Source organism: Hyla sarda, chromosome 6 (genome assembly GCF_029499605.1).
Source record: "Hyla sarda isolate aHylSar1 chromosome 6, aHylSar1.hap1, whole genome shotgun sequence".
Taxonomy (NCBI): domain Eukaryota; kingdom Metazoa; phylum Chordata; class Amphibia; order Anura; family Hylidae; genus Hyla; species Hyla sarda.
This window is the reverse complement of record NC_079194.1, coordinates 151,778,271-151,796,327: the sequence shown is the minus strand read 5'-3', so window position 1 is coordinate 151,796,327 and position 18,057 is coordinate 151,778,271. Positions and strand designations below refer to the sequence as shown.

The window sequence follows — 18,057 nt, the reverse complement described above, 5'->3', positions numbered from 1 at the left end:
AATTATACAATTATACCGTCAATCAGTCCTAGATTTTTTCAATTAATAGAGCGTTACAATTTACTACGCAGTGCTGGGGTGTTGAAGAATGGATCATCTGACTTTTTTGGAGCCTGACCAGTTCTGATTACCGTACATACATATTGTTATCCAATAGCCCACACATTTTAATCTCAGATAGAATTACAATAAGTATCTACAATAGCCATTAAGTCCCCATTAGACCATCACAAGTGCTTGAGAATAAAAGACAATAACATCAGCTCTACCCTTAAGACATCAATTATAGTAAACAAATAAAATAAGTACTGGATATTTGAAGCGGCTGCTCCACACTAGTGCATGAACAAATTGCATGAAAGCAAGTTACACCCATACTATAGAAAATATGTGATTTGAGGAATATGTACACAGCAGAAGGAAGTTACTAACAAATTCTTAACGTATTTATTCCTGTACAGTCTTGCTTCACCCATTATTTGCGGCTTCTGATCTAAAAAGTTTTCTCTGAGCAGATCAATGTAAATTACAGGTGACAGCTCTGGTATGATACTAGGAAAGCCATGATTAGAGAGATTTAGATCTTAGATGCCCAATTTGCAGGGCTATGGGACCTTCTGGTACTGTGGCTTGTTCTCACAGTGCAGGTATCCTTCCTTTTCCTTTATGTTTCCCCTATTTAAGATCCACTTTTGATAAGGCAAAATGTGCAAGTACTGCAGCAAAGTATGTATGAGAGCATATAAAATCACCATGGTGCCTGTGGACAATATGACTATATAGAAAACGTATGTGTGGGAATGGGAAGGACATGTTACAGATGTGATGTAAGGTGGCGGTTTCCTGCATATGTCTCTAGATTAGTGCAGGCTAATACTTTTGCGTCTGGAAAAAGGCAAGAGCTCAATAAAAGTCTGTCTTCAATTAAATATTACTAATAATAATACTACATAATACATAACTTAGATTTACCATAGTAGAGAAGGCAACATAACATATTTTAACATTTCTGAGCATTATGATCTTTGATCTAAATACACCCAGTGCTTTTTTATGGCACATCCCTCTTTAGAGCTAGATTTTACGGACTGGACTGGAATGGCTGTATCAATGTATATTAGTAAGAAACAATGACTTGGATGGAATGTGCGGAGTTCTTTTTTTTTTGTTAAACACGAGGTTGGGAAGATGCATTAATGTGTGCTCACATTGCTGTCTTGAGAGTTAATAAGTATTTATCAGTGGAGACCAAATATAAGGGTGCGGAATCTTAGGATCTAAACGCCCACGATTGCGTATTCTACAGACAGATCTATTTGAAGGTCCAGTAACACATTAATACCTTCTGTCACATATTCCGGCAACCCTGTGATATTCCACTATTGATGTTGGCTTCCTGATTTATGAACTGGATTGGCTTTTTTATGATGCATGTTGAAGGAAGCAGGGGAGTTGCGGTAATCCTGAAGATTAAGTAATATTCCAGCAGTCTCCTAAAAAAATGAGGGACAGTTGGCACCATCATAGGCTGCATGTTCTGCCAGGAACCTTTCAACACTTTGTCCCCACAGGAGCCAACATAAAATGGACAGGTTGTCAGAGCAGTATGTAATATGGACCCAATGGGATGTCCCCTTGTGACCATCCTCCCCAGCATTCCCAGACACGAATATGTAACCATTTTCCTTGGATCAGCTTTTAAACAAATATTCTTAACCTGCGCCCTGCCAGCAGGGTTTGTGTTAGGAATTTTGGGCCACTCTAAGAAGATTAATTGCACATTAACATGTGTCAGGTGCCAAACAGGAAGAGGCCAGCAGTGTCCATTTGCTTAACTATAAATTGTGGCCAATTGGAATATATTTTGGCGTGACTTAAATTTTAGCTTTCTAAAAGAGGCAGTTGAGCAAAACCTTTTTCTTTTCATTCTGCACCCTCCACCTGATTGTCTTTTACATTTTGGACTTCTATGTATATTACACCTACTTCATTGCAGTCCAGCCTCCTATCTGTTTCTGATCAGCCAAGACCTTGCCCCACTTTGTTTGCACAGCACAGCATTACATGGGCAGGTAGAGCAAGTACCACCTCTATATTCTCATAAATAAGCTAAGAAACCATACTGATACAGTCAGGGAGGCTGAACTCCAGTAAAACTGTCTTATCGTCATTATCAGTAACTGGAGAATAGTCCTTGAAGTTTCATCATACAGGAGATCTAGTAGCTGAGATGACCAGAGGGTTCCCAAGCGATCACATGACCCAACTATGAGAAACAATTCCAGGAGTTGTCAGACAGAAAGGAATAACTAGTATAATGTTATGATCATTGTGCAATTGCCTCGGCAACTGTACTGCCTAGCAGGAGCAGCATCTTTCTGCAGCAATCTTTGCAGAACAGGTGGGAGACCAGCGCTGGACTTACATTTTAAGGCAGAAGTATTAAGTATTCAGAAAAGTGTTGGGCGCGAATATTCGCATTTCAAATTTTTATTGCGAATTCGCAAATATTGTGAATATATTCGCTATATATTCAGAATTACGAATATTCACTTTTTTCAACATATGCACATATTCGCATATTCCTTCTTTTCACTTGTGGTCCAATTAGAATGATGCAAATACACTTGTCAGAGGTTATCAACAACATCCCTAGCAACCAATAGTAAAGTTGCCCACCCCCTCACTGTTTTCTTCCTCGAATACGTGAATATGCGAATATTCACATATGCGAATTCGAATCTGGGCTCTGCCACTCATCACTATTGAGAAATCCACAAAAGGGACATCCAACATAGACTATCCTCATTGTGTCTCCATTTAAGTACAATGTATGTTAAAAGAAACACTAAATACTTGTGTCGAGAATTTCTCAGGCTCAATAAATTACTTCTGTGGCCATGGAATTGTCATGTTTATTCTTTTTAAAGAATCAGGAACGCAAAGTTTCTGTAGTGGAAATTCTATAGCATGAAATCTAAATATTAGAAAAAAGCAGAAGCTCCAGCTCGGTCTCAGATCAACGTAGTATGCTTTATTCACATTTTGCTACACAGATCACAGGTAGGTGGCAGGATGTGACGCGTTTCGACCAAGTGGTGGCTTTACTCGTGTGTGAGTATGAGTAAGGCCAGCACCTGGCCGAAACGCTTCACATCCTACCAGCTACCTGTGATCCGTGTAGCAACATGTGAATAAAGCATACTACGTTGCTCTGAGACCGAGCTGGAGATTCAGCGTTTTTCTAATACTTGCTTCTAAGTGCAGTCTGCACTGTTTCCGTGCTCTGTGTCTGGGAAATTGGGGAGAGCTGATTCCACACTTGCATAAAATCTAAATGGGACAACATAAATTCAATTTACCACAATGTTAATGTTATGTAGCATAATTTCTGAGCAGAATCTTTCCTCCAGATTCTGCAAGGAAATTTCGCCTTGTGAATGAGACATTAATTATTAATCTTCCAACATATAATATGAGAGACAAAAAATGACACAGCAGGGTCTATACTCTACTTAATATATAAGATACATTGCTCTTTGTATAATTGCACATTACAAAGTGCATGAAAGATAAAAATCCTCAAGATGACATGGGGATAAAATTCAGAATGTGCTGAGCAGCTACTGATAATAATGAAATCTGGGTAGTCCTATGCTCCGGACAATGTCAGGCGTATCATCTACTGCTATCATTACAATTAATAAGAATCATTTTTGGTATAACATTGTAATCACCTTATTTTGTGATCCTGCAGCTGAGAGAAGTGTACTACAGTATTTTCCTGTGTATATATGGCTGGGCTAGTCTGTGATTTCATACATACAAAACTCACATCTCTTCAGGAAAAAAACATTAGGAAGATAAAAACTTGCCTGGAAAATAAAATACATTTTGAAAATATTCTTTTAGTAACGACATTCCTGATAGTTTTGCAGAGTACAATCCTTATTAATGTATCATTTGCTGGACTATCTTATCACCCATAGATATGTCATTACGTAGCATAAAGAGAAACAGAACAAAATTATGTCGAGATGCTCAGGCCAAGCCGTGCAATAAAGTACAGGAACATGCATGTGAGTCTACGTTCACACAGCATTTTTTGGTCTGTATTCTGTATCATCCTGCAAAAACAGGACTGGTCCAAAACCCAGGAGAGAGCAAAGTGTTTCCATTGTACCCTTTCTCAGTTTAGGTTCCATTCCTGGTTTTGGCTAAACAAATAATGAAGCAAAATACTAACAGAAATACTGCAGTGAGAAAGTGACCTTACACTGTATCACCCCCCCCCCCCCTCAAAAAAAAGGGGGGGGGGGGTATGTCATTACATTGTAGCAGCACCAGTTTGGACTCATCACAATACATGTATTCCCATTATTTTCTGTTGAGCATTGCTGAATGTGTATATTGTTCTAAAACTTCCCTGATGAATAAAATAGTTTGGCAAAAGATTCAGATTAAAAAGTAGAAAACATATGGAAAGTCCAAAAGCCAGACCTCGCAGTAGTAGGTATTACTCTCCTAATATACAGTTTAGTAGGTTGATACAACCAGAAAGCTACCAGTGAAAAATAGGTAGATAGGTAGAACAGCATATGCAGTGAATACTATAACATTATATACTAGATCTTATATATAAATATTTATTGTTTATATAAATAAATAAATATATATATATATATATATATATATATATATATATATATATAGTAAATTTGAGTAGCCGTATTAGTCCAGTGATGCAAATGCAAATCAAAAAATGTTGCAGTATCTTAGCTTTGGACTTGATAAAGGGAGGAATCCTGAAAGCTTGTATCTACAAAATTCCGTTAGTCCAGTAAAAAAGGTATTACAAGATACTGCAACATATTTTGATTTACATATATATGTGTGTGTGTGTGTGTGTGTGTGCTTTAGAAGTAATATGTTAGATAGAGGTTAGATTTGAAAAATATTAGGAATCTCAGATATTACAGAGTTTTATCATATGCCTTCCTTTCATAGACTTTGATATTGTATTAACACTAGCTGTGTCTAAACCAATATATGATAGGCTGCTGTTTATGATGGTTTGAAGTTTGTTTGTGTACTGTAGGCTCCAAAATAAACAGAAACAACACTGCCGATATACTGTAAGGTGTTAATCTTATCAATGACTTTTAATGGTAGAGATGGGTCTTCCTTAAAGGGGTACTACACTGGCCAGCGTTTCAGGACTAAATGCTCTGAACGCTGTGTGTGTGCTGTGGGTGATAGCCGTCACGCCCCCTCCTATAGACTTGCATTGAGGGGACATGGCCGTGACATAACGGGGGTCATGGCTGACTCCCGCATCATGCACACAGCGTTCGGAACATTTAGTTCCCAATGCTGGCCAGTGTAGTACCCCTTTAAACTAGTGAGTGTGAATGTTCTGCCATTAAGAACATTGTAGAATTGCAGATTATGTTACCCTGTGTACATCCAATCTGGGGGTCCAAGTGAAATCATATACATGCATTTTCTACCATTGTTATAGATCCAAGGCCTCATAGTAAAGCTCATCAGTGGTTGCCTGCTGGACAATATTACATTACCTGTAGCTTCTGTGCTACATATACATTTACAGTAGTCTGTCATTGGAACAGATTGCTCTGATAAAATGCAGACACCATGAACAACACCCAATACCCAATACCAGGTTAAGAGCATTGAGAAGTTATGGGAAGAGAAGTGTATTAAGAAATGAGATCATTTAGTTCCTTCATATGCCCTCACAGATCTCCTCAGTGTTTGACCCTTTCTATTGAGCCTAAAGCTGGAATCACAATCATTAAATGATTAAAATGAATTGAAATGACTTGATAGTCAGGAATCTGCCAGCTCCCATCCACCAAATATATGAACTAATGGACTGAGAGGTGCTTCACTATTGCTCTCTAATGTATTTCTATAGAATGTCAATACAGAAGATTTTAATAACAAAACTTAACTACATAGCAGAATCACATTTTAATCTTTGAGCTCTATGTATATTAATGGACATGCAGGGTGTAATTCTGTTATTTTGTAGAAGAAAAGTTTCTATCTGCACCTGTGTTTCTCTCTTGAAAGTCATCAATTGTGCTGCTCTCTAACGCCAATGCTCTGTTTTGGGAAATAATATGTAAAACCTAAGTAGAGGTTCACTGAGCCACAGGGAGTCCATGCACAAATTTATGGCTCTTGTTCAGAAGCATTTGTCAGGTCGCCTATTCTTATAATGCTGATTTTATTTCCCAAAGCAAATCATTCTTTTCCAGGCCCTATAGTTATAGGTCCAAAATTATTTTATAGTAAACAGGCCTTAAGTTTCTAAGATCAGGGGACAATGTTAGAGTTTATAGGGAAAGTAGAATGTTAGTGGTCACATATAAATCATCGTTTCCAGTGAATTTTCTGCATTTATATTGAATACTCTTTCCTGCATGTGTTCTTATCTGTAACAGCAGAAACAAGCTAAGCCTGCTAAAGCTAAAACAAATAATTTTCTCTGCAGCTTCTCAGTCATAGCAGTGCTAAGACCAGAAGTGGACGGTCAGAAGAAGGCACTGGCAGAAAGGGGATGCAAATTACGCATTACAGGAAAAAAAATCAGAACAATAGCAGAACAATGATCCATCTAGCAGCCATGAAGATGAGATTTAGACTAAGGATGGTAAAGGATGCATGATAAATATTTGTGCATCCAAAGTGAACCAATTATTTAACAACCCCAAAAAAACTGGCCATAACTTGCCCTCTACCAAAACAGCAGAATGGCCATATAGTGCACATTGTATGTAATAAAAAGAGGTCCTGTATTAAGAAAATCACATACATTACTGAGAACAACTTATCTCAAGAATAGTTTGAGAACTTTTGCTTAATACTGAAGTAACTAAACGTTGCCAAGTTCCTTTCCTCCCACATTAGCTATTTTGGATTCTGTGAAAACTTTCAACCAATAGAAGTCTGAGGTGATTTCAGACAAGTGAAACGTTAAAATGTTGCAGCTTTTTTTTCTTTTTTTTTTTTCGTGTGTGACAGATGCTGTCACCCTGACATTAAGCCTCTTAGTGTCTCCACGTTACAAGCTTTCAATCTGTTTCTAATTCTTGGAAAGTTTTTTCTTTTTTCCTTGTTAGCTATTATTGTTATTCAAAGCAGGCATAAGAGGTTATACCAATGCATGTTGGAAATTCTAGTAAAATATGAAACTAAGTGCCAATAGGGGTAAAAAGGTAAAAAAAAAATAAAATGTCTGCATGCATTTTGAAGGAAATAGCATTAACAAGGGCTAAACTTACTCCTAATACACGGTGTGTAAAATCTTGCAGCAAGAGTCTGACTGTCTGAGACAATGTTTCCTAACCATGTCTTCACAGTTGACAGCGACTGGTAGACCTGTCACACAAGAAATCTCAACCAGAAAATAGCACTGGTCAAGAAAAATGAAATAGTTTGGCCTCACACAAAGCCTTAAAGATGTAAGTATATGGGTTGGAGGGATTCCCCAATGGTGGCAAGGTTAGAAGTCACTGTTGTAGGAGAAGAGTTACCATCTTTGCAAATCACGCCCTGTATCTACAACTCCCCATTTTGTTCTGGTATTGATATTGACAATGGTTTTTATCATTTTAGGTTTTATGTGATCTTGATGCACCTTTCTCATTGGCTGCTATGTATAGTTAGCTGCTCATTCACCTGCCGGTATTTACATAGCTGTGTCTAAACACATGGTCACAGTCTGACAGTAGACAGGCTCCCACTGAGCATAGTCTCTCCACTCTAGGAGCCTTAGGTCAAGGCCGTGACCTCTTTCACTTTCTGTCTTTTCCTGGTATGTGGTTGCATCACTGTCTTTTTCTATAGTGTGCTGTAGCACCATTTAATACTAAGCAGAAATATTTCACACCTCTGGTAAACACATATTCTCAGAATATCCCAGGCAAATTACCTACCAGCTAAACTGATTTCCTATGCAATATTAAGGTTGTGAAGATCCAACCATATGGAGAACTGAGTTCTGAAATACAGGCAGGGAGCCTGTTCTCCAAAAACCAATGCAGGTATGGGGGCTTGTCTGAGTTTCCTATGACAACCAACAGTTTGCAGATTTTCACAGCAATTTGTAACATTCTGAAATCCAATTTTACCCCTGCATGCAGGATGCTGGTTTGCCGCTGTCTAACAATCACATGCCCTTACCTAGGTCACTGCTGTATGCAGCATAATAAACCCAGCACATATCCCATGTTGGCATTATGACAACAGATAAATACAGCTACACATCAGAATGAAAAAATGCTGAGATTCTGTCTGTGCAGCTTTAACCCTGTGATTACCCACCATAGCTTTACCTTTACAGGTACATTGTTATACGCCTTGACAGTACTATAAGCAACTGCAACTTTTACATATAGAGCAGCCCTGGTACAGTCAGACTTGATACTGCAGGGTTCTGCTGATGGCCAGGTTACAAAACGCAGAACATGTCCATCTAGGCTGTACACTTACCCTGCAGGTGACAGTCTCATACATGGCTATAGGTCCTTCCTATAGGAATAACTGTGGACATTCCTCCCAGCGTGTAATTTACATTCTCATCCTGAGACACTGTGTGCTGAGCTGCATCATTACATCTGAAACCTTCTTTCTCAGCTGAAGTCTCAAGTTCCAGCCTGGGATTCCCTTCTCCACCCCCTTTACAGATACTTAACCCTGATCCTGCTGAACATTTGCTACAGTAAAATTGAGATTTTATTCACTTACCTTAATAATAAGTATATGTATACAGATAATAACCATGACAGGATGAGAGAATTCCACCTGTGCTGCTGAACTATATTTACTGCTTACTTTTTGAATGAAGATCATCTCACTCTGACCATAATGTACATTGTAATAAGGGATGCCGGGACTTACCTTGTAGTTTAGGCTATAGCAATATGTATAAATTCATAACACTTAAAAATCACATCATAGTTATCAAATTATTAGGTGAGAAGCCTTTCTGGAATTTCAGGGAAGAAAGAAAATGTAGGCCCCCAAAGGAAAGACTTAATGTGACACAAAACAGTGAAGGTCCAACCACTGGGACCCCCCATCAATACAGATAATTGAAGTCAAAGTGGATGAAGTTACATTCATTCTCTATAAAGCTTGGACAGGCCTACACAATATATGAAATGTGCACTGCCAGTATCATTGCATCCTACAGTGGCTATCTGTCAATCTTGCAATAATAGTACATCTAACACTAGTAAAAAAAAATTGGCCAACACATTAATACTCTAAATAAACAAGGAGAGATTCCCGTTTAAAGGTAATCTGTCACCATGTTCATGCTGTCCCATTTCAGGGCAACATGAAAAATGTTCTCATACTGTCCAAGTGATCCTTTTCAACCATCAACCATATACAGTACAGACCAAAAGTTTGGACACACTTTCTCATTCAGAGTTTTCTTTGACTATGAAAATTGTAGATTCACATTGAAGGCATCAAAACTATGAATTAACACATGTGGAATTATATACATAACAAAAAAGTGTGAAACTACTGATAGTATGTCATATTCTAGGTTCCTCAAAGTAGCCACTGTGGTAGCCCTTGGGGGGTGTATGGTAGTGGTGGTATAGTATCGGTATATGAGGGGGTTAATGTTAACCCTTTAGTTTGTGACGCCAGGCTGAGGGCTGTTATGCTGAGGCAATGCTCCGGCCTATCGCCGCCCTTCCCAGTAACGATAGGTGCATGAAATGACTGAAGGTCCACAAGGAGATTGAACTTGAAAAACTTTACTTAAGTGCTTGTGATACATCCAAGGCACGGTAACAGTCTCGTACAAACAGTCCTTATATTACTTAGTGACTGACAGTTGTTGCGGACCTTGCTATTTAGACAGTCTCTGAATTTAGGGTAGATATTTGCAGATCCGTCCGGATTTAGGGGTTATATTAGGTCCGGTGATGCTGCAGAGTGTCTGGGAATTGATACACTCTATATTCTGGATTACTCAGCCGTTGCCGCAAGGCCCGGGGCTAACTCACTGCGTTAGTTGCTGTACAGGTCTTTCCACGTAAGGAGTACAGGAGCAAGAGAGAGAGAGAAGATGGCCTCCGCTCCCTTATATTGGCAGGGGTGTGGCGAATCTGATTGGTCCGAACATCCGTCACTCACCATTACAGAGAGTAATGGGATTGCTTATGTCACAGGGCCTCCAAAGGTCCATAAGCTTAATACCATAGAGTTTACCTAGTCATGTGACCCGCAGGTCCTGCAACGCTATGGAACCGGTAACTAACCATCTATTTACATATATATTACTGTATTTACATTACCTTTACATAAATTACTGGTCTATGAGCTGGAATAGAGGCGACAAGGGGTAGACTACATCACAGGAATCCCTACGTCCTAGGGACTCTGGCTATGGGGACCCACACATACATAGGTACCGTATAAGATGTGGTACCGGGACACCACACCACCTTTTACTTTGATTACTGCTTTGCACACTCTTGGCATTCTCTTGTTGAGATTCAAGAGGTAGTCTCCTGAAATGGTTTTCACTTCACAGGTGTGCTGGTGTGGAGGAGGAGGTGTGATAGTGTGGGGGTGCTTTGCTGCTGACACTGTTGGGGATTTATTCAAAATTGAAGGCATACTGAACCAGCATGGCTACCACAGCATCTTGCGGCATGCTATTCCATCCGGTTTGCGTTTAGTTGGACCATCATTTATTTTTCAACAGGACAATGACCCCAAACACACCTCCAGGCTGTGTAAGGGCTATTTGACCAAGAAGGAGAGTGATGGGGTGCTGCGCCAGATGACCTGGCCTCCACAGTCACTGGACCTGAACCCAATCAAGATGGTTTGGGGTGAGCTGGACCACAGAGTGAAGGGGAAAAGGGCCAACAAGTGCTAAACATCTCTGGGAACTCCTTCAAGACTGTTGAAAGACCATTTCAGGTGACTACCTCTTGAAGCTCATCAAGAGAATGCCAAGAGTGTGCAAAGCAGTAATCAAAGCAAAAGGTGGCCAGAACCTAGAATATGAATTTTTTCACACTTTTTTGTTATGTATATAATTCCACATGTGTTAATTCATAGTTTTGATGCCTTCAGTGTGAATCTACAATTTTCATAGTCATGAAAATAAAGAAAACTCTGAATGAGAAGGTGTGACCAAACTTGCAGTCTGTACTGTACACTACAAACCACTTTTTCTTTCTTCTCCAAGGAAAAGCAAAGACTGTGTACTGAACTTAGGTTATTTGCAAGTCCTATATGCATGTTAGTAGGTAAATTGGCATTGGCAGCATAATTTTTTTTTTACTCTTTTCCAACCTCTATTAAATATGAAACTATGTAACTATCTAATTTCTCTTGCACTAGGTTTATTCTTTTCTTTTTTCAGTTAATCAGACATCCTTTTTAAATTAGCATTATTAAAATTATGCTATTAAAGAAATACTCTTTAACCCTTTAAGTTAGCAGCCCATTTTGACCTTAAGGACGCAGCCGTTTTTTGCAAATCTGACCACTGTCCCTTTAAGCATTAATAACTCTGGGATGCTTTAACTTACTAATTTGATTCTGAGATTGTTTTTTTCGTGACATATTCCACATTTATGTTAGTGGTAAATTTTTGTTAATACTTACATCATTTCTTGGTGAAAAAAATCACAAATTTCATGAAAAATTAAAAAAATTAGCATTTTATGAACTTTGAAGCTCTCTGCTTATAAGGAAAGTGGACATTCCAAATAACTGATATGTTGATTCACATATACAATATGTCTAGTTTGTGTTTTCATCATAAAGTTGACATGTTTTTACTTTTTGAAGACATTATAGGGCTTTTTAGTTTAGCAGCAATTTTCCAATTTTTCATGAGCATTTCATTTTTCAGGGACCAGTTCAGTTTCAAATTGAATTTGAGGGTCTTTATGTTATAAATTCTCTATAGTGGACCCCATTATGAAAACTGCACCCCTTTAAGTATTCAAAATGACATTCAGAAAGTTTGTTAACCCTTTAGGTGCTTCACAGGAATAACAGCAAAGTGGAGGAGAAAATTCTAAATCTTTATTTTTTTACACTAACATGTTCTTGTAAACCCATTTTTTTTATTTTACAAGGGGTAATAGATAAACATGTCCCCCAAGATGTGTAACCCTATTTCTCTCGAGTAAGGAAATACCTCATATGTGGATGTAAAGTGTTCTGCAGGCGCAGTAGAGGGCACACTATTTTGGAAACTACACCCCTCAAGGAATGTAACAAAGGGTCGTAACACCCCACAGGTGTTTGACGAATTTTCACTATAGTTCGACGTGAAAATGGAAATTTTATTTTTTTCACTAAAATGCTGGTGCAACCCCAAATTTTTCATTTTCACAAGAGGTAATAGATAAACATGTCTCCCAAAATTTGTAACCCTATTTCTCTTGAGTAAGGAAATACCTCATATGTGGATGTAAAGTGTTCTGCGGGCACAGTAGAGGGCTCAGAAGGGAAGGAGCGACAATGGGATTTTGGAGAGCGAATTTTGCTGAAATGGTTGTTGGGGGGCATGTCTCATTAAGGAAGCTCCCATGGTGCCATAACAGCAAAAAACACATGGCACACTATTTTGGAAACTAAACCCCTCAAGGAACGTAACAAGGGGTACAGTGAGCCTTAACACCCCACAGGTGATTGACAAATTTTCGCTAAAGTTAGACGTGAGAATGAAAATTTTTATTTTTTTTCACTAAAATGCTGGTGTTATGCCAAATTTTTCATTTTTACGAGGGGTAATAGGAGAAAAAGCCCCCCAAAATGTGTATGGAAATACCCCATATGTGGATGTAAAGTGCTCTGCGGGCAAATTACAATGCTCACAAGAGAAGGAGCACCATTGGGCTTTTGGAAAGAGAATTTGGTTGGAATAGCAGTCGGGGGGCCTTGTGCATTTACAAAGCCCCCGTGCTACCAGAACAGTGGACCCCCCCCCCCATGTGACCCCATTTTGGAAACTACACCCCTCACAGAATTGAATAAGGGGTGCAGTTAGCATTTACACCCCACTGGCGTTTGACAGATTTTTTGAACAGTGGGTTGTGCAAATGAAAAATGTAATTTTTCATTTTCACGGACCACTGTTCCAAAAATCTGTTAGACACCTGTGGAGTGTAAATGCTCACTGTACCCCCTAGTAAATTCAGTGAGGGGTGTAGTCTCCAAAATTGGGTCACATGTGGGGGGTTCCGCTGTTCTGGCACCATGGAGGCTTTGTAAACACACATGGCATAAAATTCCAGCCAAATTCTCTCTCAAGAAGCCCAATGGCGCTCCTTCTCTTCTGAGCCCTGTAGTGCGCCTGCAGAGCCCTTTACATCCACATATGAGGTATTTCCATACTCAGAAAAAATGGTGTTACAAATTTTGGGGGCCGTTTTCTCCTATTACCCCTTGTGACAATAAAAACTTTGGGGTAACACCAGCATTTTAGTGAAAAAAAATCTGATTTTTCATTTTCACGTCCAATTTGTCAAACACCTGTGGGGTGTTAAGGCTCACTATATCCCTTGTTAGGTTCCGTGAAGGGTGAAGTTTCCAAAATGAGGTCACATATGGGTGATTTTTATTTTGCATTTATATCAGAATCGCCACCCCTGTGCAAATCACCAATTTAGACCTCAAATATACATAGTACGTTCTCACTTTTGAGCCATGTTATGCGCCCGCAGAGCACTTTACACCCACATATGGGGTATTTTTTCCTTTTACCTCTTGTAAAAATGAAAAGTATGGGGCAACACCAGCACGTTAGTGTAAAAGTTTTTATTTTTTTACACAAACATGCTGATGTAGACCCCAACATTACCTTTTCATACGGGGTAAAAGGAGAAAAAGCCCCCAAAAATTTGTTAGGCAATTTCTCCCGAGTACAGAAATACCCCATATGTGGCCCTAAACTGTTGCCTTGAAATACGACAGGGCTCCGCAGTGAGAGAGCGCCATGTGCATTTGAGGCCTAAATTAGGGATTTGCATAGGGATGGACACCGCACTGTTCCCCAAAAAGGGGTTCCTCCAGCAGTTGCAAAACTCCCAGCATGCCTGAACAGTCAATGGCTGTCCGGCAATACTAGGAGTTATTTTGCAACAGCTGGAGGATTGCTGTATGAGACATTTTTTATTTTTATTGGGGGGTGGGGGGGTGTACATGTAGTGTTTTACCCTTTCTTTTGTGTAGGTGTAGTGTAGGGTTTTTAGGGTGCATTCACAGTGTTTAGGGTTCACAGCTAGTTTCCCGCTGGGAGTTTGAGCAGTGGCGGAAAATTTGCTCCAGCTCAAACTTAAAGCGGGAAACTTGCTGTAAACCTGCATGCGCTGACTGACCGTGCATGATGCTGGGAGTTGTAATTATGCAACAGCTGGAGGCACACTGGTTGGGAAACACTAAGTTAGGTAACAAACTACCGCAGTGTTTCCGCACCAGTGTACCTCCAGCTATTGCAAAATTACAACTCCCAGCATGCATGGTCTGTCAATATTGGGAGTTGTAGTTTTGCAACAGCTGGAGGCACAGGTTGGGAAACACTGAGTTGGGAAACAGACAGTGTTTCCCAACCAGTGTGCCTCCAGTTGTTGCAAAACTACAACTCCCATCATGCCCGGAGAGCTGAAGGGCATGCTGGGAGTTATAGTTTTGCAACATCTGGCCCTTCAGATGTTGCCAAACTACAATGCTCAGCATGCCTGTACAGTCTTGGCATGCTGGGAGTTGTAGTTTTGCAACATCTGGAAGTGCACAGTTTGGAGACCACTATACAGTGGTCTCTAAACTCTATCCCTCCAAATGTTGCAAAACTACAACTCCCAGAATGCCCAGACAGCCTTTCCTATCTGAGCATGCTGGGAGTTGTAGTTGTGAAACTACAATGAAGCAGTGAAGATCACTTACCAGATTTTCACTGCTGCATTCTGCTGCTACCGGTCCACCGCTGTCTGCTGCCGATCCTCCACTGTCTGCCGCCAATCCCCCGCTGTCTGCCGCCGTTCCCCCGCTGTCTGCCGCCGTTCCCCCGCTTTATGCCGCCGGTAACTGCCTCTGCCATCTTTGCCCCGCTCTGCCTGGACTTCCAGAGCGGGCAGAGCGGGGATCTCAACTTTGACCCCACAATCCCCCCCCCCCCCATCGGGTCACCAGAGACTCGATCAGCCCGGATTTGCTAGTCAGAATTGACCGGCGAATCACAGCGATCGCCAAGAAGGGGGGGTCTCAGGGGGACCCTCCTGGGCGATATGTCGGGATGGCTGCTGATAGATGTCAGCAGACATCCCGTTCCGATCACCGCGTACGGAGACGCGGTGATCAAGAAACGCAGTGCCGTACATGTAGTGACACTAAGCAGCGCTGTACATTTACGGCGCTCATCGTTGAGGGGTTAAACTGCAATATTCCTGCAGTGTAATTTATTTCCTCCAAGCACAGCTGCATAAATTGGGTCATATTATCCCCACTTAACCAGAAAAAATGACATGCTCTACTGTGCTACTAAGTAATAAGTCTTTCTTATGTGGTTGATTTCCAGGGAACTAAAAGATAACCAGCACCTGAGACCCTCTTGGTAGCTCTCAGGCACCTTACATTCCCATCATGCTTTGCCCTTCTTGTTCTCCATATGTCTTTAAATGTATAAAGTGTAGTTAAAGAAAACATGTGTGCCCTAGGAGGAAACCATAGAGTACTGATATTCTAAGTGAGTCCATACAGTGATTAGCTGCAGTTATTATACTCTGACTCACACTGCCTATCTCTGCTTTGTGCAGACTCTGAAGTACATTGCTATGAAATGTGGCTTCATACTGCTCTTCCCTTCTACCTACTTGTAAGATTTAAAAGGGAAAATCTATCACAAGGAGACAGGCTAAAGTTACGTTTCATGTGAATACTCAGAAGAATGCATTGTGAGTTAAGTGAAAGAATATATATATATATGTTACTGATCAGTTGCTGCACTCAGAGCTGGTGCAGTATGACTGCAAGAGAGGAAGAAGGAATCAAGATGCCAGATATCCTGTAAATATAACTGTAACGGTCCGGACAGGTAACTGAAGGTGGATCCACTGGACCAGAGGAGTGATGACGTGGGCCGTACCCAGGGAACGGAATCTAAGGAGCTACTGGTCTTCACCAGGGCCCGCCGCAAAGCGGGATGGTCTTGCTGCAGCAGGTAGCCCCCAGGTCGTTCCACCAGATATCGACTCGACCCCTCTGGTTGCTGAGATATGCGCGGTACAGGAGAAACAGGCAGAAGCGTAGTCAGACGTAGCGAAGGTCAGGGCAGGCGGCACAGGATCAGAAGCGGTAGTCACTAGCAACAGGTCAAGGCAGGCAGCACGGGTTCAGAGGCGGAGGTCATAGGCAAGGGTTGGCAACAGGCAGGGAACACTATAATGATATGGAACACTTTCTCTCGGCACGAGGCACAAAGATCCGGCGAGGGCAGGAAGGGGATGGAAACCTTTATAGAACAGTGAGGGCCAGGCACCAATCAATGGTGCGCTGGCCCTTTAAATTTCATGAAGCCGGCGCGCGCGTGCCCTAAGGAGCAGGGCCGCGCGCGCAGGGAGGCAGAGGCAGTGTATGAGGACGGGGCCGCGGGTAAGTAGACATGGGATGCGGCGTGTGTGCGGGGACCGGCCGCCACACTAACCGCATCCCCGACGGAGGAGACCCTGCGCTCCCGGTCAGCGTGTCTGACCGGGACGTGCAGGGACACCGTGGACCGGGGCAGAGACAGCGAGCGCTCCGATCCAGAGGAGGAGACCAGAGCGCTCACTGTTACAGTACCCTCCCTTAGGTCTCCCCCTCCCTGGGGATGAGGCTGCGGTCCAACTGGGGATGAGGCTGCGGTCCAAGATGTTCTCCTCTGGCTCCCAGGATCTCTTCTCAGGACCGCAGCCCTCCCAGTTGACCAAAAAAAATCTTCTTCCCCGGATGAGCTTGGATGCCAGAATTTCCTTGACAGAGAACACATCAGTTGTGCCAGTCACAGGGGTAGGGGAAGATACCTTGGGGGAGAAGCGGTTAAAGATGGCAGGCTTTAGAAGGGAGACATGGAAAGAGTTGGGAATCCTGAGGGAAGGAGGAAGATGGAGTTGGTAGGACACCGGGTTGATTCGCTTCTTGATTCTATAGGGTCCCAAGTAGCGGGGACCCAACTTGTAGCTTGGGACCCTGAATCGTATACATTTGGAAGAGAGCCACACCTTGTCACCAGGGAAAAACTCTAGAGGAGCTCTGCATTTCTTGTCTGCCTGAAATTTCATGCGGGCAGAGGCTTTGAGGAGAGCGGTGCGAGTCTCTCGCCAGACAGACGAGAAATCCCGGACAAGGTCGTCAACTGCAGGTACGGGAGAAGAGGAAGTCAGCGGCAGCGGTGGAAGAGGGTGGCGACCAAACACCACAAAAAATGGAGACTTGTTAGAGGCAGAGGAGTGCTTGTAATTATAGGAAAATTCTGCCCAGGGAAGCAGATCAGACCAGTCACTGTGGCGTGAAGAGACAAAGCGGCGTAGATAATCTCCCAAAATTTGATTCACTCGTTTCACTTGGCTATTGGACTGAGGGTGATGGGAAGATGAGAAGTCCAACTTGACCCCGAGCTGACCACATAGCGCCCTCCAGAATTTAGAAACAAACTGTACCCCTCGGTCTGAGACAATGTGCTTGGGGAGACCATGGAGGCGGAAAATGTGTTGGAAAAACTGTTTGGCCAATGCTGGCGCAGACGGGAAACCGGGCAGAGGTACAAAGTGAGCCATCTTCGAGAAGCGATCTACCACGACCCAAATGACTGTCATTCCATTGGAGGAGGGAAGGTCGGTAACAAAGTCCATGGCGATATGGGACCACGGAGTCTCAGGAATAGGGAGGGGCAAGAGAAAACCAGCTGGCTTCTGGCGAGGCGACTTGTCCCGAGCACAAATCGTACAGGCTTGGACATAGCCCGAGACAACTTTTTCCACAGTAGGCCCCCAGTATCTTTGG

General features: G+C 41.8%; 1 protein-coding gene across 6 annotated transcripts in view; it reads right to left on the bottom strand.

Moving 5' to 3' along the window:
* ZNF469 (zinc finger protein 469) overlaps nt 1–8,648 on the bottom strand; it is a 607,005-nt gene extending 598,357 nt beyond the window's left edge. For all 6 annotated transcript variants that reach the window (XM_056525555.1, XM_056525556.1, XM_056525563.1 and 3 more), the window contains exon 1: nt 8,521–8,648. The gene's annotated coding sequence lies outside the window, so the exon portion shown is untranslated. The remainder of the gene's footprint in view (nt 1–8,520) is intronic.
* Between the last annotated feature and the right edge of the window lie 9,409 nt (nt 8,649–18,057).